Consider the following 26,841-nt stretch of genomic DNA (forward strand, 5'->3'; position numbering starts at 1 on the left):
ATGACTTCTCCCTATACTTTATATAAGTATACATGCCGTTTTAACCACCCAGTGACCCGAAACGTCCTCGATACTATTCCTCATCGAAGCAACGGAAGTTTGCATCGAGCAACGCGACGCCTAGCGGCGGCTCTCCATATAAAGTCAGAGATGTTTCGAATGCATACGGTAAGTCCAGAGAAATCGTAAGAACCCGCGAAAATAGACAGCGACAAGGAAAAATGTGTAAACATTGCGGAAAATGATCACAATATCTTGATATCAGGCCAAGCTGGAACAGGAAAGACATTTACAGTAAAAAACATTGTCACATGGTCACCATCTGTACCAAGATGGGTAAGTCTAAGCAACATATAGCAACTTAAAGTAACACACAGCAACATACAGCAACTCATAGTGGGGCAGCTGATTGTCATCATCTCAATCCGTACCAAGACGGGTAAGTCTAAGCAACATATAGCAACTTAAAGCAACATACAGCAACACACGGCATATAGCAACACACTGTAACTCTCAACACACAGAAACACAGAAGTTACAGTTGGATGACAGCTACACAGTGGGGCAACTGATGGTCACCATCTATATCAAGATAGGTACTGTGGAATCATTTAATTTGGTGGGGGTCAATTAGACGTTAGCACATACAGCACCAAATAGCAACACATGCAACATGTAGCAACGCAAACACTTAATTAAGTAAGACGAATGACAGCTACACAGTGGGGCAACTGATGGTCACCATCTATATCAATATAGGTACTGTGGAATCATTTAATTTGGTGGGGGTTAATTAGATGTTAGCACATACAGCACCAAATAGCAACACATGCAACATGTAGCAACACAAACACTTAAGTAAGGTGAATGATCAACAGTCACACAGTTGGGCAACACAATTTGTACCAAGATGGGTAAGTGTTAGCAACATACAGCAACACTTATCAACATATTTTCTGTATTGTTGTATTATTCTCCAGGTATCTCTAACCATGAGGAATACTCCCTGGTCCGCGAGATGCCGGACGACAAGAAAGAGAAGACGCTGACTCTCCGCCGAGGTCCATCGCCAAGGGCTAGAAGAAACTCGACGAGATGAGAAAGAAACACAACACGGACGACGAACGTTGGCTCCGTTCATTGACACGTTTTGATTGGACATTTTCATAAAGTTTTGATCATTGGAGTAGTTGATGAAATTTATATTAAAATAAATGTATTGAGTTTTGATTGGATGTTTTGTAAATGAGTTTTGATTGGACGATTTTTCAGTGAAGTGGTTGGACCATTCACGGACCCCGAGAGAACAGGGGGTGTTGGACGTGGACACACTACTGCTGAGGAGGAAGTTCTTTTTCTCTGACCAAAACGTTGACCAGCGTGACCCTGGACAACTCAACCTGCTAAAAGTACAGGTAACTTAGAATTATTAGAGAGGTTTAGCAAACCAACGTGTACGCGTACGTGTACGTGTAGAACGGAAAATATGTGCATTACGTCATCAGTTTGTGTAATGACGAATTTCTACACGTATGTACCCGAATGAACATACGTGTAAATTGCAAAGTACCCGTAAGGTCGAACTTGTAGCCTCTGTTTCCCTGTTGTCTATTAATTTTAATAAAAATGTTAACTTTTCTTAAGCCTGAATATTTAGTGCGAATACTGATATCTACCAACATAAATTTTCATTAGTGTTTAATATGTTATTGGAGTTTTATTTCACGCATCTCTTCCTCCAAAACATGCAGTGGCTCCATTATTTTATTAATTTGCGATAAATAAAAATGTGCATATATAATAAATGATGTTTAATAAAATTAACACATGCAGAATTCCTACTTTTCGTTTATAACCCACATTCTCAGCTTAGTAGGAGAGGATATCCATAATTACATTAAAACATTTACACGTACAAGTACACGTTACAACTGCTAAACAAGAAAAGTAATTGAGCTGGTACGCGTAGTTCTAACTTGTAACCTACACGTACATGTACACGTACACGTTGGTCTGCTAAACCTCTCTATTTATACAACCTGCTATACGTACAGGTAACCTAGAATTATACATACAACCTGCTATGCGTACAGGTAACATAGAATTATACATACAATCTGCTATATGTACAGGTAACATAGAATTATACATACAACCTGCTATATGTACAGGTAACCTAGAATTATACATACAACCTGCTATAAGTACAGGTAACATAGAATTATACATACAATCTGTTATACGTACAGGTAACATAGAATTATACATACAACCTTCTAAACGTACAGGTAACATAGAATTATACATACAACCTGCTATACGTACAGGTAACCTAGAATTATACATACAACCTGCTATATGTACAGGTAACATAGAATTATACATACAATCTGCTATATGTACAGGTAACCTAGAATTATACATACAATCTGCTATATGTACAGGTAACATAGAATTATACATACAATCTGCTATATGTATAGGTAACATAGAATTATACATACAATCTGCTATATGTACAGGTACCATAGAATTATACATACAACCTTCTATACGTACAGGTAACCTAGAATTATACATACAACCTGCTATACATACAGGTAACATAGAATTATACATACAATCTGCTATATGTACAGGTAACATAGAATTATACATACAATCTGATATATGTACAGGTAACATAGAATTATACATACAATCTGCTATACATACAGGTAACATAGAATTATACATACAATCTGCTATATGTATAGGTAACATAGAATTATACATACAACCTGCTATACATACAGGTAACATAGAATTATACATACAATCTGCTATACATACAGGTAACATAGAATTATACATACAATCTGCTATATGTATAGGTAACATAGAATTATACATACAATCTGCTATATGTACAGGTACCATAGAATTATACATACAACCTTCTATACGTACAGGTAACATAGAATTATACATACAATCTGCTATATGTACAGGTAACATAGAATTATACATACAATCTGCTATATGTACAGGTAACCTAGAATTATACATACAATCTGATATATGTACAGGTAACCTAGAATTATACATACAACCTTCTATATGTACAAGTAACTTAGAATTATACATACAATCTGCTATACGTACAGGTAACATAGAATTATACATACAATCTGCTATATGTACAGGTAACATAGAATTATATATACAACCTGCTATATGTACAGGTAACCTAGAATTATACATACAACCTGCTATATGTACAGGTAACCTAGAATTATATATACAATCTGCTATATGTACAGGTAACATAGAATTATACATACAACCTGCTATACGTACAGGTAACATAGAATTATATATACAACCTGCTATATGTACAGGTACCATAGAATTATACATACAACCTGCTATATGTACAGGTAACCTAGAATTATACATACAACCTGCTATATGTACAGGTAACCTAGAATTATACATACAACCTGCTATACATACAGGTAACCTAGAATTATACATACAACCTGCTATATGTACAGGTAACATAGAATTATACAAACAACCTGCTATACATACAGGTAACATAGAATTATACATACAACCTGCTATACGTACAGGTAACCTAGAATTATACATACAACCTGCTATATGTACAGGTAACATAGAATTATACATACAATCTGCTATATGTATAGGTAACATAGAATTATACATACAATCTGCTATATGTACAGGTACCATAGAATTATACATACAACCTTCTATACGTACAGGTAACCTAGAATTATACGTACAACCTGCTATACATACAGGTAACATAGAATTATACATACAATCTGCTATATGTACAGGTAACATAGAATTATACATACAATCTGCTATACATACAGGTAACCTAGAATTATACATACAACCTGATATACGTACAGGTAACATAGAATTATACATACAATCTGCTATACATACAGGTAACCATTGTAAAGGAGGGGGGCATACATTATGACAAAATTCATTTAAAACTAAAAATATTTATCATAGATTGCACACTTCTGTAAAATAACAAATAAAAAATGCATGTGCCTTTCCAAACCATTAATACTATTACAAATTATTATGTCATTAAATCAATGTCATAATCAACTTTGAATACGAGTTATCAATCGAAATTTTTGAGTAAGAATTATCAATCACCCAGAGCGTAAGTAGCGTGACAGAACAACGTTACGGTGAGTTAATAGAGTTAATAGCTTAATGTGTGTTTGAATGTTTGTTATTATCCCCTCGCGCAACTTTTTCCGAAGGGGATATAGCATCGCTGCTGTGTTTGTGTGTTCAGCTTGGAAACAAGTTGAAAAGAAAACTCTTGCACGGATATTTATCAAACTTCGTACACTTATTTGGCATGGTAAAAGGACAAATCCTGTGGATTTTCAAGTCAATTAGTTGATTACTCTTTAATATATCGTTAAAATAACACACTTTTTACAAATTTTATGTACGACTTGACAATAACTACTTCTGCTTCTCTTCTGTGAAACCAAAGTAAAAGTCAGCAGCTCAAATCAACAACTTGATATTATTTGAATTTAGATCTAGTACAGGTAAAGAAAAGGTAGTTTTTGTAGTAATGGAGGGTTAGTAGAATGTGGTCTTCCGTTTATATAACTATATATTCCCAAATAATGCATCCCCCACACAATAACTTATGTCGCGAGGGGATGCTCCGCATAGCGGTGTCCTTGTTTATGTTGTTTATGTTTTTGAATATTTGGAATATCTGACTAACATGTAAACATATATGTGTTTACAGGACAAATGTAACCAGATATTTACTTAATTCCATTTATTATGCCCCCCTTCAAAGAAGGGACGGAACATTGCTCTGCTGCTGTCTGTCGGTCGGTCGGTCCACCAACAGTTTCCATTCATTTTCTTCACAGAGGATGAACATATTGAAATGACATCTGGTATACATGTTTATCATGATAATATCTAGGTCAAGTTCGATATTGGGTACGATTTAGCAATTTTTGACAGAGTTATGGCCCTTGGACTTAGAAAAATTCCAAATATTTGCTGTTTACGTTCATTTTCTTTGTGGATGTTTCCAAGGGAGGGGGGCATAAGTGTCTCACACACATCTCTTGTTTATAAATATACATTGTGTGTTGACAGGGTAAATCTAACCTGATCGCGGCGGCTAAGACGGTCGGTGAGGCATCACAGGAAGTGATAACAGGCATCGGAGAGACAGCTGACGACATGGACAGGATGTACCAGGTGAGGCGCTCTGATTAATTGTCTTTGGCTAATTGTCTGATTTCTTTCTTAGAAATTGATATCATTAAGGTAACATCTCATAGAATTAACAATGAATGTACACAGAAAGACGTATTTTTTGTGTTTTAAAAACTGTAGATTCCTAATTAAACGCAAGGTATAAACATCACGTAAAATCACATGAAACTTTGGCGTACAATTTCATATACTCAAGATTTGATGCAGCTGAATCTTGAAATTTAAGACTTGCGTAAAATAAGGAATCTACATTATCATTTTAAATGTATCATAAGATTTGATATAGCTCTTGCTAAGGCAGTGGCCAATGCGACGGCCTAGCTCGTCCTGTAGGCCAAGAGTGTGGCCAGCACCACCGAAGACCAGGGGCTTCAGAACAAGGTCATCAGCTCGGCGACCAGCTGTGCCCTCGCGACAGCTCGTGACCTGTACCAAGGTACGTCTGTTTATCTACTGTACACAGGGTTATTGTAGTCTTGTATTTCTTTTACCCTTCTACACTTGCAAATTTGTCCTGTCTTCAGTTTGCCAAGATACAGTTGTGTTAAGAAGGAGATGATTTGCTGACAATGAGGGGAATAATGGGTAAAAAAAACCCGGGGGTGAATATTTCCCTGTATACAGTTTAAGCTTGAGGTGTGTAGTAAGATAAGTCGGAGTTTGTAGTTTATCCATGTACATCACAGAACAAACTCATCGACCGGGCAACGGTCTGTACCCTCGCCACATTTCAACTCGAAGCTTGTTGCAAGGTATGAGTTATATATCATGGCTTGGAATAAGGTATGATTTATCAGGCTTTGTTACAGCTCGCAGCTTGTTCTAACTAAGTTAAAGGTAAATTGACTGACAGAGCTAATAGCTTGTACAAAGCTTTCAGATTGTCTCTGTATATCTCTGTAGCTCCACGACTTTGGTTCGGTAAGATGCTATGCTGACTGGTAACACAATTTAATTTGGATAACCTTAGTTTGCTGTTAGTTTGGATTTGATTTCTATGAAATTTGTTTTAAAGATTGAATATCAAAGCTGAAAATAAGTGCTGCAATCAAACTATAAATATTGTAATATAAAGTAGATAATATAATTTTTTCATCTGAATTCTTTATGATTGATACTTATTGGTTGGACTAACGCATTTTTTGATCTGATTTTTTGGGACTGATTCATTAGGTTGAGACTAATCCCTTTGCTTGACAAAATCTTCTGGAAACGATCTTTTAGGTTAGAATTACCAAAAATAAGGGGGTCGATCTCTTGAGTTTGGATTGATCAAATTGGGTGGGATAGATCCTATAGGCTGAGATTGATCCTATAGGCTGAGATTGGTCCTTTAGGCTGAGATTGATCCTATTGGGCAGGATTGATCCTATTGGGTAGGATTGATCCAGTAGGATGGAAATCATTCTATATGTTGGGACCTTGGATTTTTATTGATCCTGTGTGTTAAGTGCCAATACTGTCTTCCATTGTGGTGTAGGTGGTGGCTACTATTGGTTTAATTAATACATTTGTTACAATAAGTCCTATTGGTTGAATTAATCCATTTGTTACAATAGGTCCTATTGGTTGAATTAATCCATTTGTTACAATAAGTCCTATTGGTTGAATTAATCCATTTGTTACAATAAGTACTATTGGTTGGATTAATCCATTTGTTACAATAAGTCCTATTGGTTGGAATGATAACCTCATAGGATAACATCGATATCTGCTTGTTGGTACTAACACCGTTTTATATTGTATCACTATGTATGTTGTAGGTGGTGGCTCCGACCATCAGTAGCCCGGCCTGTCAGGAACAGCTGATAGACGCCGCAAAGGGTGTGGCTCACTCTGTGGAGGGAATCGTGGAGGCGGCCCAGCAGTCCTGTCGCGACGACAAGCTTCTGGCCGACCTAGGCGCCGCAGCCACCGTGGTTACTCAGGCTCTTACCGACCTGCTACACCATATCAAGAAGGGGGCAGAACCCACCTCGGTAAGTGGGATTGTCACTGTTTTCTTTTTCTTAAGCTTTTTATTCTCTCTCTCTCTCTCTCTCTCTCTCTCTCTCTCTCTATCTCTCTCTCCTGTTACACAATATTAAATGAAGAAAGGTATGACATTGAAGTTTTGGTTATAATGACAGTACAATGATTTGATATTGTTATGATACTGAGATCATGAACTCTTCTGTGCAGTGAGGTAGTAAATGTATGTTTTTGATTGACAGGCTGGGGAGTCCCACGAGGACGCAGTGGACACGATCCTGACTGTGACAGACAGACTGTTCAGTAGTGTGGGCGACGTCCACGAGATGGTGAGACAGGCCAGGCAGCTAGCTCAGGTAAGCTCGTAAATATCTCGCACCTCTCTCATAAGTTCAATTCTATAAAAGTCAATGCTAGATTGGGTTAGCACCTACATGGCTCAGAAATTTAACACTGTTGACTGTTTCAATATATTTACTTGTTTATGATATAATTTTTTACCTTGATATCTGTTGTTTTCAGGCGACCTCTTCATTGGTTGGGGCCATCAGGGGAGAAGCTGAGGGCCACTCTCACTCGGACATGCAGGAGCGGCTCCTGGCCGCCGCCAGACAACTCGCTGATGCCACCGCGAACATGGTGGAAGCTGCCAAGGTAAGGAAAAGTTGTGTGCATTGTACAATGAGATGGGAAGTGTAATAGTACTAGTATACTGTGTTTCTGGTTATGTAGACATTTGTAGGCCACAGAACATATGATGGTAAAGATAAAGCAGCTGAAACTGTAGAATGCAATATCATGTTTAACATTTGTAAAGTCAAATGTTATATTTGATACAGAGTTGTATATCACAGTTGACAGCTATATCATGTTTAACATTTGTAAAGTCAAATGTTATATTTGATACAGAGTTGTATATCACAGTGAACAGCTATATCATGTTTAACATTTGTAAAGTCAAATGTTATATTTGATACAGAGTTGTAAATCACAGTTGACAGCTATATCATGTTCAATCAATTTCAGTAAAGTGTTATATTCTAATATTACAGGGCTGTGCGTCGAGTCCGAACGACTCGGAGCAGCAGAAGAGACTACGAGGCGCTGCAGAGGATCTCCAGGCTGCCACAAATATCGCCGCCAGCAACGCCCTCAAAAAGAAACTCATCAGGAGGCTAGAGGTCAGAGACTCATTAAGTGTCGTTTAATTATCTCTAGAACCTGTAATTTAATTGCAGTAAATGATATACGACATGATGGCCTGATATTACAACCATGTTTTGTAATGAGACTTTACTTGAGTCATTTAGGTGTATTATGGTTACAACCATGCTTTGAAATGTAATTGGATTGTAAAACGAGTATTTTACAATCGTACTTTAATATGTAATTGGGCTTTAAAAGATTATATCTATGATTTGTAGAACGCTGCGCGTCGCACCACCTCAGCCACCACACAGCTGATTAACGCCTCAAAGAACGCTAACAAATCCAACACTAACAAAACCTCGGAACATCAACTGACTCAACAATGCCAGGTAAGCAGTGATGGGGACATCATTCCATAATTCTTATCAATAAAAGAAGTCTCAATTCAATTTACATAATGGTGGAAACACTTAGCTATTGGAGGTATAGTAGATTGGCCAGTAAGCTAAAGGTTCTTGGTTTAAATCCTGCTGTAATTGTCTCAACAATGCCAGGTAAACAGGGGTCACTTATCATACCATAATTCTTATTACAGAAGTTGTTAGATGACAAACAAGACACACTGAATGTTGAAACACTGATAAATGCTGGGTTATAATTGATTGGCAAAAGGTCGCGGGGTCAAATCTTCCTGTTGTGTTCTATGACTAAGCATTGTATCTGCATTCCCTCTGTTTCTCCAGAGTATTATAGTATTGTCTAATTGTCTAAGAATATTGTATTGTGTCTTCCAAATACTGCCGATGATTGGCTGATTGGGACTGTAGTTTTTGTAAAATCATATATGATTGGCTAAGAAAATAATAGTGTGTCCTCCTTGTATTGTTGTATTTTATTGGCTGAGACTATCACATGTTGTTCTCCTTCTACAGATCATGAATGAACAGCTGCCTCTGTTGATCCAAGGATTCCGGGGATCTGAGAAAACCAGGACAGCGCTACAGCCCAGCTACAAGTGATCAATGCTAGCAAGGAATTTATACAGGTATAAAGTACAAATTGTAAGGGAGACCATTTGGCAAGAAAAAAAATCAAACATTGATACTACAATATCTGTAAAATCTCGCTGCAGTGTTTAGGGGAGAAAGGAAAATGTCTTAAAACTAAGGTTTCTGTGCTATATTTATTAGTCCCCTACCAGTTTCACCGGAGGGGACTATAGCTTTCCTCTGCGTCCGTCAGTCCGTCTGTCCGTCCGTCAGTCCGTCTGTCTGTCCCACTTCAGTTTTCCACACTTTTTAGCTCACCTGAGCTGAAAGCTCAAGTGAGCTATTCTGATCACATTTTGTCCGTCGTCCGTCTGTCCGTCCGTCTGTCCGTCTGTCTGTCCGTCTGTCCGTCTGTCCGTCTGTAAACTTTTCACATTTTGAACTTCTTCTCTAAAACCGCTTATCCAATTTCAACCAAATTTGGCACAAAGCATCCTTATGTGAGGGCGAATATAAATTGCAGAAATAAAAGTCCGATCTGTATTCAAAGCGGAGAAAACCTTGAAACTGTAGAAAAAGGGGGGTGCATTTTTAAAAATCTTCTTCTCAAGAACTAATTAGTTCAATTCAACGTAGTTTAGCAAAAATTATCCTTATGGGAAGGAAAATATAAATTGCAAAAATTAAGTGCTAATTCTGATTCAAATCTGAGTTATTACGAAAATAATAATAAAGGAAATGCGTGTTTCAATCAGTTTAATAGCTTCGGGCTCGGCATACGGTAAGAATTACCTACGGTAAAATATGTAGGCAAGACTTGGTCTGAGCAAAACAAAAGATTGGCAGGTATTAATCTGCCAATCTCATTTAAATTTCGGGATATTTGATGGACCAGTATATTTGTATTCGCTGTAAATATTGCTGCAAAATAATGCGTATTTGGAATTGACGATTGCCGATCTGCCCCGGCTTTTATTTTGCCACGGCCCGGGTTTGCATACCCATTTTATCAAGACTCGTATTCCATACTTCTAAAACGAGGTGCTTTGTTTAACTATGATGAATTTACTTGCAATGCAACCGTTCGCGTATGAAGGGAAATTTTTGAAACATGCAAAATATATTGGGGCCGATTTTGTGAAGTAAATTAAGGCTAAATATTTCAATGCGTTGACAGTTTTCACACATGACGTTGGTGTTAGCTTGTTCTGATTTTCGTTTCGTTTTCATTATTTATGCTTTGTAACCTGGGAACTATCGTCTGTATTTCGTGATTTTTACGTATCAAATAAAACAGAGACTTCGGTAAATCAAACAGTTAACAGTTTACCTGCGCAAATTAAGCAATATCTGATGTAGGGGTACTGAAGTACAATTCATTCTATCGGTAATTCGGCATTATCTTTTGCGTAATGGTAGATTAATGCAATAGGTTTTGTTGAGATGCTCGGCATTTTCTCGAGTTTATTCAGTTTAAATAGAGTTTGATATCGCTGACGGAAATATGTAGGTATATACATGTATATATATGATTCATTTAGAAAAAATAAATTGTGTTCTTTATTTGTTATACATGAAGTGCATATGTTTCTTGTGTTTAATTGTTACCCTACAATTTCTATTTACTAACCATATTTGAGTGTTAAGCTTCGAATTATAAGCAAGATACAGAGATTTGCTCACAATTCTATGTTTGTACACAGATCTTAAAAGCTACGGATTAAACAAGTAAAAAAAATTGTCAAAATTTATTACGAAAATTTTCAAAGTCTGTTCTTCCAGAAACCAACTTATTGAATTGTAAACTTAACCTTTTTAGCTCACCTGAGGGTGGAGCCACAATGGGGGGGGGGGGTCGAAGTTTAACAAATGAATATATAGAGTAAATCTTTAAAAATCGTCTTCTCAGAAACTAATCGTCCAGGAAAGCTGAAACTTGTGTGGAAGCATCCTCAGGTAGTGTAGATTCAAAGTTGTGAAAATCATGACCCCCGGGGGTAGGGTGGGGCCACAATGGGGGGTCGAAGTTTAACATGAATATAAAAAGTAAATCTTTAAAAATCTTCTTCTCAGAAACTAATCGGCCAGGAAAGCTGAGACTTGTGTGGAAGCATCCTCAGGTAGTGTAGATTCAAATTTGTGAAAATCATGACCCCCGAGGGTAGGGTGGGGCCACAATGGGGGATCGAAGTTTTACATAGGAATATATACAGTAAATCTTTAAAAATCTTCTTCTCAGAAACTAATCCGCCGGCAAAGCTTAAACTTGTGTGGAAGCATCCTCAGGTAGTGTAGATTCAAAGTTGTGAAAATAATAACCCCTGGGGGTAGGTTGGGGCCACAATGGGGGGTCGAAGTTTTACATAGGAATAAACAGAGTAAATCTTTAAAAATCTTCTTCTCAGAAACTAATCAGCCAGGAAAGCTAAAACTTGTGTGAAAGCATTCTCAGGTAGTGTAGATTCAGAGTTGTGAAAATAATGATCCCCAGGGGTAGGGTGGGGCCACAATGGGGGGGGGGGGTCAAAGTTTAACAAAGGAATATATAGGGTAAATCTTTAAAAATCTTCTCAGAAACTAATCAGCCAGATAATTCTTTATAATTCGCGGGGGTGTTAAGGAAGCATATGGGCAATATGCCGTCTTATTTTGACTGTTGTATTCAAAATCGTGAAATTAAATAATTATTTTGAATAAGATCAAAAACTTAGTATTATCCTTTAAAATAGATGTCAGTGCAATAAAATCGGGTAGTACATCACTGCCACATTGGTGCATTATCACGTGACAACTATAAATAGCTTACGTATATTCCTTAACATAAAATGAGATAGAACAACACTACCCCGTGGTTTCTAAAATAAAATAAACATACCAAGTGAAGGCAAAACATCTCAATTTAATCAGAACCGCTGCTAGAATCCTATGTTTTTCTTTATTAAAAAGTTATTCATCAGGTTCTCGTAAAACCTTCCCAACTTTTATAAAGTTTGCACGGAAAACGGCAAATTGCATTAAAACAACACACAACATGGGATTCTAGCAGCACCTTTCAATTTAAGCATTGATCAAACTAACGATACGTATAAAATTTCAAGTTCAATATACACGGGGTAGTGTTGTTCTAGTCGGATTTTTATATCGTAAACAACGACAGAGGAAAGCCTGGACGAGAAATAAAAGCAAATTTACATACCTTTAAGCGAATGATTGATAAAACTAACATCCCCCCCCCCAGTATTCTTATGTTCAATTCTCAATAAATCACACCACAATACTTTATTAGAGTTCTTAGATTAGTTATATTTTGAATATGTTTACAATGCTTTCCGATCAAATTCACACGACATTCAACTTTTAGTCATGACGTCATCAATGTGTAAATCTACGTAATACAAACTAATTTCTGGCAAAAGTTGTCTTCAGTATTTTTTATTTGTTTTTGGTTTACGTTTCGTTGCTTATATATTTGAATATGTACATAATAACTAAGATTTATGATTTCACGGAATTACATGTAACTCAGATTCCATATGCTTCCTTAACACCCCCGCGTTGTTAAGCTTTTGGCCCCAGGACAATTCTTTGGCCTCACGAGAAGGTTCAGAGTTTGATGTACGTTTATATCCCATATATAAACTATTGTTAGGGATCTTTTTGAGAACTGCAATACTCAACATATGATATGACTATAAAATCATCCTGTTAGAAAAGGGACTAATGATTATAAACATAAGAATATCCAGGGGAAAATGGATTTTATTTATACAGGATCTACATGTATTATTGTAAATTGTCCAGATAGTTTGTATTATGACTCCTTTGAGCTGATTTTATCATAGCTATTGTTCCTCAGGTGAGCGATGTGGCCCATGGGCCTCTTGTTTTCTTTATGCATTTGAGGAATAATATGAAACTTGCTGAACAGCTTCAAAATGTCAAACTACAGATCAAGTTTACACTTTTGTAGCGTCTGATTGACATATTTTTGAGAAAATTAATTTTTTATATTCCAATTTTTTAATGTTCGGGTTCGTTATCGGGTTCGGTGTGTAACTGAATAAACGAGGTCAGTATGTAGTCAGTAATAATATCGTGCGTTACTTGTACCATTCCTTTTCCTGTACCATTCCTTTAATCATTTCTAACAAACAAATAAAATCTATAAAATAGTGTCAAGTATTGTGTTGTAAATTTAATCGGCAGGGTTTTTTTGTATTATTATTACAATCGGGTTCGTTGTCGGGTTGGGCTGTTTAACTGTTTGGTTTGATTCGGGGTTCAGAAGAGGGTAAGAAATGATATTGTGCATAACAGTGCATTGTTTTCACAAATTTTTACCAGCGAATACAGAATAGACTTGGCGAAATTACAGGAGATGAAATAAAGAGTATTATTTTACCTATTTCCTATTTAATTTCTATGTCAACTATATAGTTTTAATTTCCTCTGTTCTTTTATCTCTGATTAAAGCATGACATCTCGTTTTTAATAGCTCTGAAATAGTTGTGTGCTTCACTGGTATCGGAAGCAAATTGAAAGTGTGTGTGGGGGGGGGGGGGGAGGGGGCTAGACTAATCCTCTGAAATATTGAGAAAAAAGTAATTCCCAAAACCATGGAAATCCTAATCGGGGGGGGGGGGGGGGGGGGAAGTATACCTTTACTTCCAATAAAAAAAAATTACTTACCCAAAATTCTTTTTCCAAAATCACGAGATTCCTAATCCGGGGGGGGGGGGGGGGGGGGGGCTAGTATGCTTCTGAATCCACTTTTTCAATCCTCAGTGTAAATTTAGAAACAATCTTTCCTGCGAGAAAAAGTGGGGGGGGGGGGGCTGAACCCTCTATTATGCTATGTTTCTAATGGTAAGGTATAAATTTGCAAAAAAAGTGGGGGGGCTAAGCCCCCCCCCCTAGCCCCCCCGGTTCCGACGCCTATGTGCTTGGAAGCTTTCATAGAATAATACAAACCGGTAGGGGACGTGTATTGCTTATGCAATACTCTCAGAATGCTTGTTTTTTTTTATCAAAATATTTTATTTATTTTATCAAAATAATATGATGTGCATAGCTATTGTAATAGACACTAGTTTCACATCTCGGTTCACTGGCCACATTTCTTCTGACAGCCTACCAGTCAGCTGGTATCCGCCGCAAACGCCGCAGCCCCAACGGTTGGAGATCAAGCCGCAAGCATGAACATGAACCAGGCAGTGAAGATGATGACCACCGCGCTCGCGGAGCTGAGAACCGCCTCAGGGAAGGCAGAGGAGATGTGTATCTCACTGGAGGTGGACGCCGCGCTTGATCAGCTGACCGAACTCGACCGCGAGCTGGAGGAGTACCGCAGAGCCACTGACAGCGGTAACCTTGTGCCACTACCCGGTGAAACGGTAAGGCCAAGAGGAAAATGTCATGGTGATGATATAGTCAGGTCAAGGGTTAAAGGTCATGAATACTCAATGATAGTAGCATGTGTATACATAGTGCATTTGTTAATTGGATTATATGTAAAGTGAAGTGGATCATTCGTATTATGTTCAGGCCAGGGTTAAAGGTCATGAATATTTAATGATAGTAGCATGTGTTTAGTGAATAAGATCATTACTAAAACAGTAAGTAAAGGGTGTAAACTGTCAGATATTTTTTGATTATTATGTAAATGGGAGATTTGATATTGTATCATGGCTTTCTATTGTAATATGGTGGAATGGAGTTGATACATGATTTTGTTACGTATTTCAGGTGGAGGCGTCGGCCATGAAACTTGGCTCCACCTCTAAGAACGTGGGATCGGCGATGGCTCAGCTACTGACGGCTGCCTCACAGGTAAACACAGATAATTGTATAATGGAGACAGAAATTTTGTAAAATATATAGAGCATTTCATATATTCTGGTAATAGATGATCGTTGTAAAAAAATAAGACATCACAAAAAATATGATACGCAAAAATTGAAACAAGATGACTGATGCAAATGAAAAAGTAACGTATTTACTCCCACTTTTGTAATTTTTGTGATATAAGAAAAAATGGAGTGAACAGTATAATATATATATACTGTATTTACCCCCATTTTTGTAATTTTCTTGATATGAGAAAAAACGGAGTGAACAGTATAATATATATATATGACATGATTTCATTCTGTTGTGACTTTTCTTCGCACATTCTTCCCTGTGGTCATTTCTCAGGGAATTGGATTTTATTTATCTATATATTTATCTATATAATATATTTCCACTATATGGTGATTTTTCAGGGCAATGAGAATTACGTGGGTGTAGCAGCCAGGGACACCGCAAACGCCCTCCGCTGGCTGACAGAAGCCACGCGCAGTGTCGCCTCAACCTCAGAAGACATCGAGGTCAGACGGCAAGTGATCGACAGCGCCCGTGACGTCATGGACAAGTCGACGCATCTACTGGAGGAGACGGAGCGAGCCATGAACGACCCAGAAAACCCTGAGAACCAGGCTAGACTTAACCAGGTGGCCAAGGCTGTGTCGAGTGCGCTCAACAGCTGTGTGAACGCCCTTCCCAGACAGAGAGACGTGGATAACGCCATCAGACAGATCACAGACTCGAGCCAGGAGCTGGCGTCCACCAAGGTACGCAGATCTGTCTGTTCAGCAGACAAAGTCTATCGCAGAAATAGACAAAATTTAAGTCGGAAGCAGATTTGATCTCAGAATAAGTGGATTAGGAGTCAAATGGCATCCACCGAGATAGTTACATCTATCTTAGAAATAGACGAATATTAGGCAACCTTATGTCAGCAATACACAAGCTTCATCTCAAATTTTAACTTGGCTCATAAAAAATCACCTTTTTCACAGAAATAGTTCTCATTCTTTCAGAATTAAATTACTTTACATGTGCATAGAAATCCTTATCTCATAAAAAGTAATCTTAACAAATTTACTTCATCTATGCATCATTATTAGGAATTGATTTAATTTTTCGTTCCTGTACATTGTAGTACCCGAGCACAGACCGCACGTTCCAGGAGATCCAGATCAAGAACAACAACGCCGCTGTCAATCTCAACCAGGCCGCCAGTGACATCGTCACCGCATCTCGTGGCACACCCAAACAACTTGCTGAGTCATCTCGCGAGTACAGCTCGTCTTACTCAGAGTTCATCAAATCTGGACTCACCATGGCAGGTCAGTGAGAGCGAGATTCCAACAAAATCAGATACTAAAAATTTAAGGTTTGATCAAAACAGACGCGAGGCTTAAGGTGTGACATTACTGTAGAATGTAGGTACCTGTGATTGATTTTGATTGGTCGGTTTCCAGGTCTGTCCAAGGATTGAGACACACAGAACCAGATTGTGGGCGGACTGAAGAACGTCTCCATGGTTTCCAGTAAACTGCTGCTGGCCGCCAAGTCTGTGTCAGCCGATCCAAACGCTCCCAACACCAAGAATCTTACATTACATTGAGTTACTCTTCATAGTCTAATCCTTAATGTGTTTGAGTTTTATCTTTAACTTTTGTTAAGTTTATAGCCCCGGAGTCATTAATTATGTGTAGTTTTGTAAAGCATGAAATAATTAAATTGAGTAAGGATTTTAGGGGTTTTGTTTCAATTTCATTGTTTGATATTTTAAACTTTTACTACATTTTGTCTGATAGAGCGGTGACAGAGAGCATTAATCAGCTGATCAACGTCTGTACTGTGTCGGCTCCAGGGCAGAAGGAGTGTGATAACGCCCTCAGACAGATACAGGTCAGTAACACCCTCCAATATGTATGTAGTTTATATAACCAAGGACAGAAAGAGTGTATTAACGCCCTCAGACAGATACAGGTCAGTAACACCCTCCAATGTGTATGTAGTTTATATATAACCAAGGACAGAAGGAGTGTGATAACGCCCTCAGACAGATACAGGTCAGTAACACCCTCCAATGTGTATGTAGTATATATATATAACCAAGGGCAGAAGGAGTGTGATAACGCCCTCAGACAGATACAGGTCAGTAACACCCTCCAATGTGTATGTAGTTTATATAACCAAGGACAGAAGGAGTGTGATAACGCCCTCAGACAGATACAGGTCAGTAACACCCTCCAATGTGTATGTAGTATATATATAACCAAGGGCAGAAGGAGTGTGATAACGCCCTCAGACAGATACAGGTCAGTAACACCCTCCAATGTGTATGTAGTTCATATAACCAAGGACAGAAGGAGTGTGATAACGCCCTCAGACAGATACAGGTCAGTAACACCCTCCAATGTGTATGTAGTTTATATAACCAAGGGCAGAAGGAGTGTGATAACGCCCTCAGACAGATACAGGTCAGTAACACCCTCCAATGTGTATGTAGTTTATATAACCAAGGGCACAAGGAGTGTGATAACGCCCTCAGACAGATACAGGTCAGTAACACCCTCCAATGTGTATGTAGTTTATATAACCAAGGACAGAAGGAGTGTGATAACGCCCTCAGACAGATACAGGTCAGTAACACCCTCCAATGTGTATGTAGTTTATATAACCAAGGGCAGAAGGAGTGTGATAACGCCCTCAGACAGATACAGGTCAGTAACACCCTCCAATGTGTATGTAGTTTATATAACCAAGGACAGAAGGAGTGTGATAACGCCCTCAGACAGATACAGGTCAGTAACACCCTCCAATGTGTATGTAGTTTATATAACCAAGGACAGAAGGAGTGTGATAACGCCCTCAGACAGATACAGGTCAGTAACACCCTCCAATGTGTATGTAGTATATATAACCAAGGACAGAAGGAGTGTGATAATGCCCTCAGACAGATACAGGTCAGTAAAACCCTCCAATGTGTATGTAGTATATATAACCAAGGACAGAAGGAGTGTGATAATGCCCTCAGACAGATACAGGTCAGTAACACCCTCCAATGTGTATGTAGTATATATATAACCAAGGGCAGAAGGAGTGTGATAACGCCCTCAGACAGATACAGGTCAGTAACACCCTCCAATGTGTATGTAGTTTATATAACCAAGGACAGAAGGAGTGTGATAACGCCCTCAGACAGATACAGGTCAGTAACACCCTCCAATGTGTATGTAGTTTATATAACCAAGGACAGAAGGAGTGTGATAACGCCCTCAGACAAATACAGGTCAGTAACACCCTCCAATGTGTATGTAGTTTATATATAACCAAGGACAGAAGGAGTGTGATAACGCCCTCAGACAAATACAGGTCAGTAACACCCTCCAATGTGTATGTAGTTTATATAACCAAGGACAGTAGGAGTGTGATAACGCCCTCAGACAGATACAGGTCAGTAACACCCTCCAATGTGTATGTAGTTTACATAACCAAGGGCAGAAGGAGTGTGATAACGCCCTCAGACAGATACAGGTCAGTAACACCCTCCAATGTGTATGTAGTTTATATATAACCAAGGGCAGAAGGAGTGTGATAACGCCCTCAGACAGATACAGGTCAGTAACACCCTCCAATGTGTATGTAGTTTATATAACCAAGGACAGAAGGAGTGTGATAACGCCCTCAGACAGATACAGGTCAGTAACACCCTCCAATGTGTATGTAGTTGATATAACCAAGGACAGAAGGAGTGTGATAACGCCCTCAGACAGATACAGGTCAGTAACACCCTCCAATGTGTATGTAGTTTATATAACCAAGGGCAGTAGGAGTGTGATAACGCCCTCAGACAGATACAGGTCAGTAACACCCTCCAATGTGTATGTAGTTTACATAACCAAGGGCAGAAGGAGTGTGATAACGCCCTCAGACAGATACAGGTCAGTAACACCCTCCAATGTGTATGTAGTTTGTATATAACCAAGGGCAGAAGGAGTGTGATAACACCCTCAGACAGATACAGGTCAGTAACACCCTCCAATGTGTATGTAGTTTGTATATAACCAAGGGCAGAAGGAGTGTGATAACGTCCTCAGACAGATACAGGTCAGTAACACCCTCCAATGTGTATGTAGTTTATATAACCAAGGGCAGAAGGAGTGTGATAACGCCCTCAGACAGATACAGGTCAGTAACACCCTCCAATGTGTATGTAGTTTATATAACCAAGGGCACAAGGAGTGTGATAACGCCCTCAGACAGATACAGGTCAGTAACACCCTCCAATGTGTATGTAGTTTATATATAACCAAGGGCAGAAGGAGTGTGATAACGCCCTCAGACAGATACAGGTCAGTAACACCCTCCAATGTGTATGTAGTTTATATAACCAAGGACAGAAGGAGTGTGATAACGCCCTCAGACTATTATTACGATAAGAGTGAGAAAGAAGTTGTAGAGTATGGCTTTATGACACTGTTGTAAGTAAGATTCAGAAATCACATAACTTATCCTTAAAAACCATCTCTTCATCCTTCTGATTTTACAGATGAATTACTCCTTCATTCTCATAGCAAAATAAATATTTGTAGTGGATTCCTCAGATTTATACTCCTTTCCTCTTAAGCCCTTTCCCTCCAAACTGAAAATGAAAATGTTAAAGATATGTATTTTATTATAAAGATTTGAGCCGTGTAAGAATCTATGCTGTACAATGCTTCTCTATGCTCAGTACGCCTTATTTTTTTAATGCTGTAATGCTGTGTTGTTGTAGATGATGAAATCTATGCTGGAGAGTGCCAATGAGCCAGTGACCGACCTGTCGTATTTCGAATGTCTGGACTCCGTCATATAGAAATCTAAGGTAGGTAACTCATTCCTCGCCTGTATCACAATGCCTGTGGCGCGGAGAGTGAACTCTCAGTATGTATCCAAGAACTAAGTCGCATGATGGCTGACTGTCGGAGTAGAAAGTGATGCTTTATCAGTTTTTGACTTTTTAGTGTAGAGAATGACTCTTTGTGAAAATCTCTTTGTCTTGTATATAGAATGAAGTAAAGGTTTGTTTTCATTCGTCTTCATGTTACTTACAAACCTTTGCAATAAAAATTCATATCTTTGTTAATGGCTGAATAATGTATAACTAGAATTTTCCCAAATCCTACTAGATTAATATTTAATTTTGTTATTTTTTAATGTAAATCTTTTAACATTTACAGCCATCTATATTATGAATTATTTATGAATGCCAATATCTGATTGGCTAATCATTTCTAAACTTTTTTGATTGCTATTGACTGATTGGCTGATTGTAAATTAACTGTTTTGAATGCTGTAAACTGATTGGCTGATTGTATAATACTGTTTTGAATGCTATCGACTGATTGGCTGATTTTGTGAGGATTTTATCACAGGGCCAAGTCTGGGTAAATCTCACCGTCTTCTTGTATCTCTTCTATTTTTGTTGTACCCAGAAAGCTTATAACAGACATGCTCAACACCCCACCTCCACGCTCACTCACACCCCCCACCCTCACAAAAAATCTTGGGTTGATCACATCGTTTTATATTTGCTCACAGAACACATAATCACACACTATCCTAAACTCTGAACTTCACTTGTATTTCAAATGAAACACCCAACCTTCTCAAATGAACTTAATGAAACTTCGAGTGAATGAAAAAACAGTCATTTTGAATGTACATGTCACAGTTGATGGGCCAGTAATTAGTGTAAGGTCGTTATATTGACAATGTACATGTCACAGTTGATGGGGCAGTAATTAGTGTAAGGTCGTTATATTGACAATGTTGAGCTTGTTCTGTGTTCCCACAAAATTCAGGGTTTTTCAGGGTCAGGGATCAGCCATGTGAAGGGGGGGGGGGGGGGGGGGAACTGGTGCTTTTTCAATGTTATCTTGATTTAGACCTGTTTTTCTATGAACTATTTCTGGGGTTGTGGTTTTTTTTTTCCACTTTGTCTCTGTCAAATTCATCATCAGTTGCATGTTTGTTGTCATTTTTTTGTGTCAGCCTTTGTTGTTTTGATAATTGATTATAACCCCCCCCCCCCCCCAAAAAAAAAAAATTGTGGAAATGACTTCTATGTCATGTTTTGATAAAACAAAATATAGCTAGTGCTTTATGCATACACATATGTGAAAATAGAAAAATAATCTTGTATTTATTCATTAATTAGATAAGTAGAAAATGACCAAGCTAGTTACTGTACATGTACCTGGAAAAACTTTGTATTAAGCTTATTGTATATTTCTCTTGTTTATCTGTACTAAGTACATAGCTGGACAGCATACATATGATATACAGAGAGAATTAACAGTGCAGCTATCATCTTACAAGCTCTAGATTGTTTGTTCTTCCTCTGGAAAAATTAAATGAAATATGTTGTTGGTTTAATTTTAAAATATCTTTAGAAACTTCATTTCATAGGATCTGAGGTTTCAAGGCTTTGTAAATTCATGACAAATTTCATTTTATAGTATGGGTTGCCTTTGTGATAATCAGATACTAATATGATCATATGTATTTTTTAAAATTCAGTTTCGGTAATTTTGCTAAGATAAGCATTTATAAAGAACAGATTTCTTCCCCAATGTACAATCCCAGAACCCAATATAGAGAACGCATGTATGTGTGTAAACATTAACCCCCCCCCCCCCCCCCCTGTCTGTTGTCTGTCAACATTATGTTGTGTGTTGTTTTGTTGTTTGTTGCATGTTTAAGCCTGAAAACTCATTACAACAGTGTCTTCTCAAATACTATATGATGGTCCCCTAATAAGCCTGACTGTCAATCAGAGAATGAGCAAGTTGAGATTCTCTGGCCCTGAGCTTGGTTCCTTCGCCTGTCTGTGCGTACTACATGTAAATGTTTACAACTCCTCTCTCCTTGGTATTGTTTTCAATATGAAAAAACTCAGACAATTTGAGGCTTTAAATGTGAATTACATATTTGGATGCATGTAATATTTGCTTTATTCTGATGATATTGATCGCCTATAAGTTGAACAGTATATGTATTGATCGCCTATAAGTTCACTAGTATATGTATTGATGATATTGATTTTCTATAAGTTCACCAGTATATGTATTGATGATATTGATCTCGTATAAGTTCACCAGTATGTGTATTGATGATATTGATCTTCTATAAGTTCACCAGTATATGTATTGATGATATTGATCTCCTATAAGTTCACCAGTATATGTATTGATGATATTGATCTCCTATAAGTTCACCAGTATATGTATTGATGATGTGTTTGATGAATCATTAAGCCAACTGTATCACTCATAAATTATACTGACATTATACCTGTCATACCACTTCAGATTTAATAATATTTTGAATGGTAAGTTAATATCTGGATCAGTTAATTAGTTAATTACTGGATTAACTACCTGGCCCCTCTTTCTGTCCTGCAGCTGTTGGGAGACTCTATGACTGGGATCACGAACCACGCCAAGAAGGCCGACCTGGAGAACTTCTGTGACTCTGTGGGGAACTTCTCAACATCTGTTTGTGGACTCACTGAGGCCGCCTCACAGGTAAAGGACCGTCTCAAAAGTCTTCATGTAGAAGAACAGTCTCTGTACACAGGGATTGATTTGTATGAGTTGTAGATTTTTTTTCCAAAATGGCATGGTTATTTTGTAACGAAAGAATGTAAAATACATATAGAGGTACCGAGGAACTGTCTGTAGAGAAGGACCGTCTTTAAACTCTCTGAAGAGAGGGAGCGCAGCTGATGGAGTGCCAGATCTTCCTAATATGTATGATGAATGAATAATAACATTTGTTTTTCCTTTAAATTACAGGCGGCCTACCTTGTGGGCATTGCTGATGGAGCATCAGAGCCCTGAAGGCCGGGCTGGTGGACCAGTCCCAGTTTGCCCGGGCTAACCAGGCCATACAGATGGCGTGTCAGAACCTGGTTAACCCGGTCAGCTCCCAGCAACAGGTAGGTCGTTAATCAGTGGTTAATTAGTGGAGGACTAATGACTTACTAATGGACCTGTATAGAGCCTGATCAATCAAGCCCTGTAGGAGTTTATACAGATCCAATGTTGGACCAGTCAGAATGCAATACATGGCATCAATTCTCAAACCTCTATATTGCCCCCTGAATGAGCTTATTGAGCCAACTGGTGATAACATCATTATTGCCCCTCTTTGAATGAGCTTATTGAGCTGACTGGTGATAACATCATTATTGCCCCTCTTTGAATGAGCTTATTGAGCTGACTGGTGATAACATCATCATTGCCCCTCTTTGAATGAGCTTATGTTGTATTAGAATTTATTTCATAATTCCCAATAACCACAAAGTTCAGGAAATAATATAAGCAAACTTTTTTACGTGAATGTTTAAGATTTAAATTTTCAGTGAAATGGGAGGTAATTTTCAAAGATAATTTCATTTTATTCTTAACAAATCGGGTTATAAGACATCATTTTTTGCAAAAAGAATTAAGTTTTTAGACAAACTAACTGCTTGTAGCAGAACCTGTCTGAGTTACATATATCTCAAGGAAGTATCTCCTTATATATCCTGCTATAGGAGCTGTTGGATTACAGACTAACTGCCTTAGAGCCATAACTCTGTATTCTGTGGCTAACGTAGCCTGGCTTCTAGAAGATCAATGATGCTCCATGATATATAACAGGATTTAAAGCAGTGTACTTCTATCAAGACCAACTCACTCAGAATCCATACAGCATAATTTACCCCTTCTCCTCCTCTCCAGAATTTATTGCTGTAAATAAATCATTTGCTTTTTTAACATCAAAGAAACTATATGATTTGTTTGTGCATTGATTTATTAATATACAATTGGAAAGCCCCCTTTTAGAATTGGTGAAATCAAAGCATAGCACGATGTTCTGTCCTCATTTGTTGGTTATTTTGATTTATTTCAGTAATCAAAGTAAATTGATTTCCTTTTTGTCCTTTGTTTAGTATTACATGGCGGAAAGCTGTAGGTCAATGGTAGGTGGCCTTTCACCCCTGGGGTCATGACCTTGGGGTCACGTAACCCTGTGCATTGTGTCCCTTAGTTACCGTGTAGATCTGTGTGTGGAATGTTTATTATCTTTTTCCAAATATTTTTTTGGTTAAATTGCGTACACAGAGCTATTTACCGCCATATTGTTGTGTTGTCAGCCTTCTATGTTTAAAGACAAAACAAAATCTGGGTTAAGGTCATGAACAATTTTGGCTCAAGGTCGTTGTTTTTTAGTGCTTAATGATTAGTTACATTTTGTCAATCTTTTAAGTCTTCTATTTCATGCTTTATTGATTGAGCATATTTTTAAGAAAGGTAAGAAAGATTTGTTGTAGCATTAATTTATTACATGGCTAATATTGTATTTGCAACATTTTTTGTTTAAACAGCTTCTATTGTTTGAAAGAAAGAAGGTACAGTGTGTAACAATGTCTGGGTCATTCCAACTCGTATACGACTTTAAATATCTCCATAATTATTCATGTTGTCAGATTTTTTATGATCAACTTCATTCTCTTTAATTAAACATATTTATATTTCAAATTACCATTGTATTAAAAATATTCAACATACAAGAACACAATTTTCTATGATCTTAGAAAAATCTTACTCACTTTTATGTTTATGCTTTAGAGATACTTTGGTTCATCCATATTCATGAGTTGTATTTTTCTTTCATACACAGAGATTTAAATATTCATTATATTAGGTACATGCATATTTATGTATTTTTTCTCTTTTGTATCACAAGCTTTTCAGAGGCGGTCTCTGCATGATGTAAGATATTACGACGTAATTGTATACTTCCCAGAATTCTGTAAACTTCCTGTCCATATAACAAGTACTAGAATCATTATACTGTTGTGTAAGATTCTCTGTAGAGAGTTCGTCTGTATGACTGGTAGCCATGGTAACACATTTCTTGTTGTCAAAGAGGAGCTTCATTGTGAAAATCTGTTTAGATTGTATGAAATTTCTTACGGGTTTTGTACCTTAAGCTTCCCAAAGATTTAAATGATAATACTGACATCATTATTCAGGCGCTGGACCAGGATTTCACGGAGGAGAACCGCCAGCGATGAGCGGAGGCCGCCAAACCACTGACAGATGCAGTGGATGAACTCACCACATTTGCCTCCTCTCCCGAGTTTGCCAGCATGCCAGCCAAGATCAGCCCAGAGGTAATTACAGTAAATGAAAAGCTATTGATAAATACAGGAAGTAAGACAGCTAGCAATATATAGCAGATAGCTACTAAGTTAGCTACATAAAGCAGACAGTTAGCAAGTTAAAGCACACAACTAACAGGATTATGTTGTCCTGTAAAACCCCATATTAGAAATATACTTGAATATGTTCATGGTGGGGTTTCATAATTCAAGAAAGTTTTATGCAGTTATTCCTAATTTTCTGGGACAAGACACACAGATGACTTATCTGTATATATATGTAGGCAAGGAAGGCCCAAGAGCCCATTGTGTCGGCAGGTAAGGCGATGATCGATGGAGCGTGTCACATGGTGACGGCCGCCAAACAGCTGGCTGTCAACCCGAAGGACCCGCCCACTTACCAACTGTACTCCAACCACTCCAAGAGTGTGTCCGAGGCCATCAAATGACTCGTGTCCTCCATCAAGTAAGTTTGTCCACCAGTAGTAAGTCTTTCCTTCATCAAGTAAGTGAATAGTGCAAGTCTTTATTATAATGCCAGCTCCTAACGTTGGTCAGCATTTCTAGATTTACAAAAGTGTTAGCTCTTCAATAGCCTGGTTCATTCCTAAAAGTGATTTTAAATTTTTGGACATGTATATTATAGTATTTTACTGTATTTCTGTGAAGCTTGATTTTAATTTGTTTGAGGTCCATTCCACTTTACATCTGTTATTTCTTGACACATATTATAGTATTTGACTGTATACTTTCAAGGAATGTAAAAATCTTGAGCTGAACATATATCCTGTAATACATCGGGACCTGTTTGACGATATACATCTGTATATTTCAGGGACTGTGCGCCGGGTCAGCGTGAGTGTGACGAGTCGATCGACAAACTGAACCGTTCCATCCGCGACCTGGACCAGGCCTCACTGGCTGCCATCAGTCAGAGTCTACAGCAACGGACCGAGAAATCCCTCAGGGTCAGTACTTATTCCACCCAAAACCACCTTTTCCCCATCCACCAATTTATCTCCATGTGTCCAGATTTGTAAATTATCAGCCCCTCATTCCCAATATCTAGATATTTAAGTTTTCAAATCTTCCCTTTCATGTCTAGATTTTTAAGATATCACCCCCTCCCTTGTTTCAACAGTTTAACATATTTATTTGATAGTTCACCTCTCTCCCCCCCCCCCTTTATTAAGATTTTAAAGTAATCAAAATGTGCTCAATTTTCAATATTCGTAGATAATCATTAATTATTATTGGTGAATGGTATTATAGGGATTCCAAGAACAGATGATTGGGAGTGCAAGAGAAATCCATGACCTTTGTTCCAAGGTCAAGGACTCAGCTAAAGCAGAGCCGGAGAATCTGGGTCACAGGGTCAGTATACAGAGCATCGGTTGTGATATTTAA

At 37.9% G+C, this 26,841-nt stretch overlaps 1 pseudogene; it reads left to right on the plus strand.

Moving 5' to 3' along the window:
• LOC128171855 (talin-1-like) lies at nucleotides 1–26,841 on the plus strand (annotated as a pseudogene).

The sequence above is a fragment of the Crassostrea angulata genome, chromosome 2 (assembly GCF_025612915.1).
Source record: "Crassostrea angulata isolate pt1a10 chromosome 2, ASM2561291v2, whole genome shotgun sequence".
Taxonomy (NCBI): domain Eukaryota; kingdom Metazoa; phylum Mollusca; class Bivalvia; order Ostreida; family Ostreidae; genus Magallana; species Magallana angulata.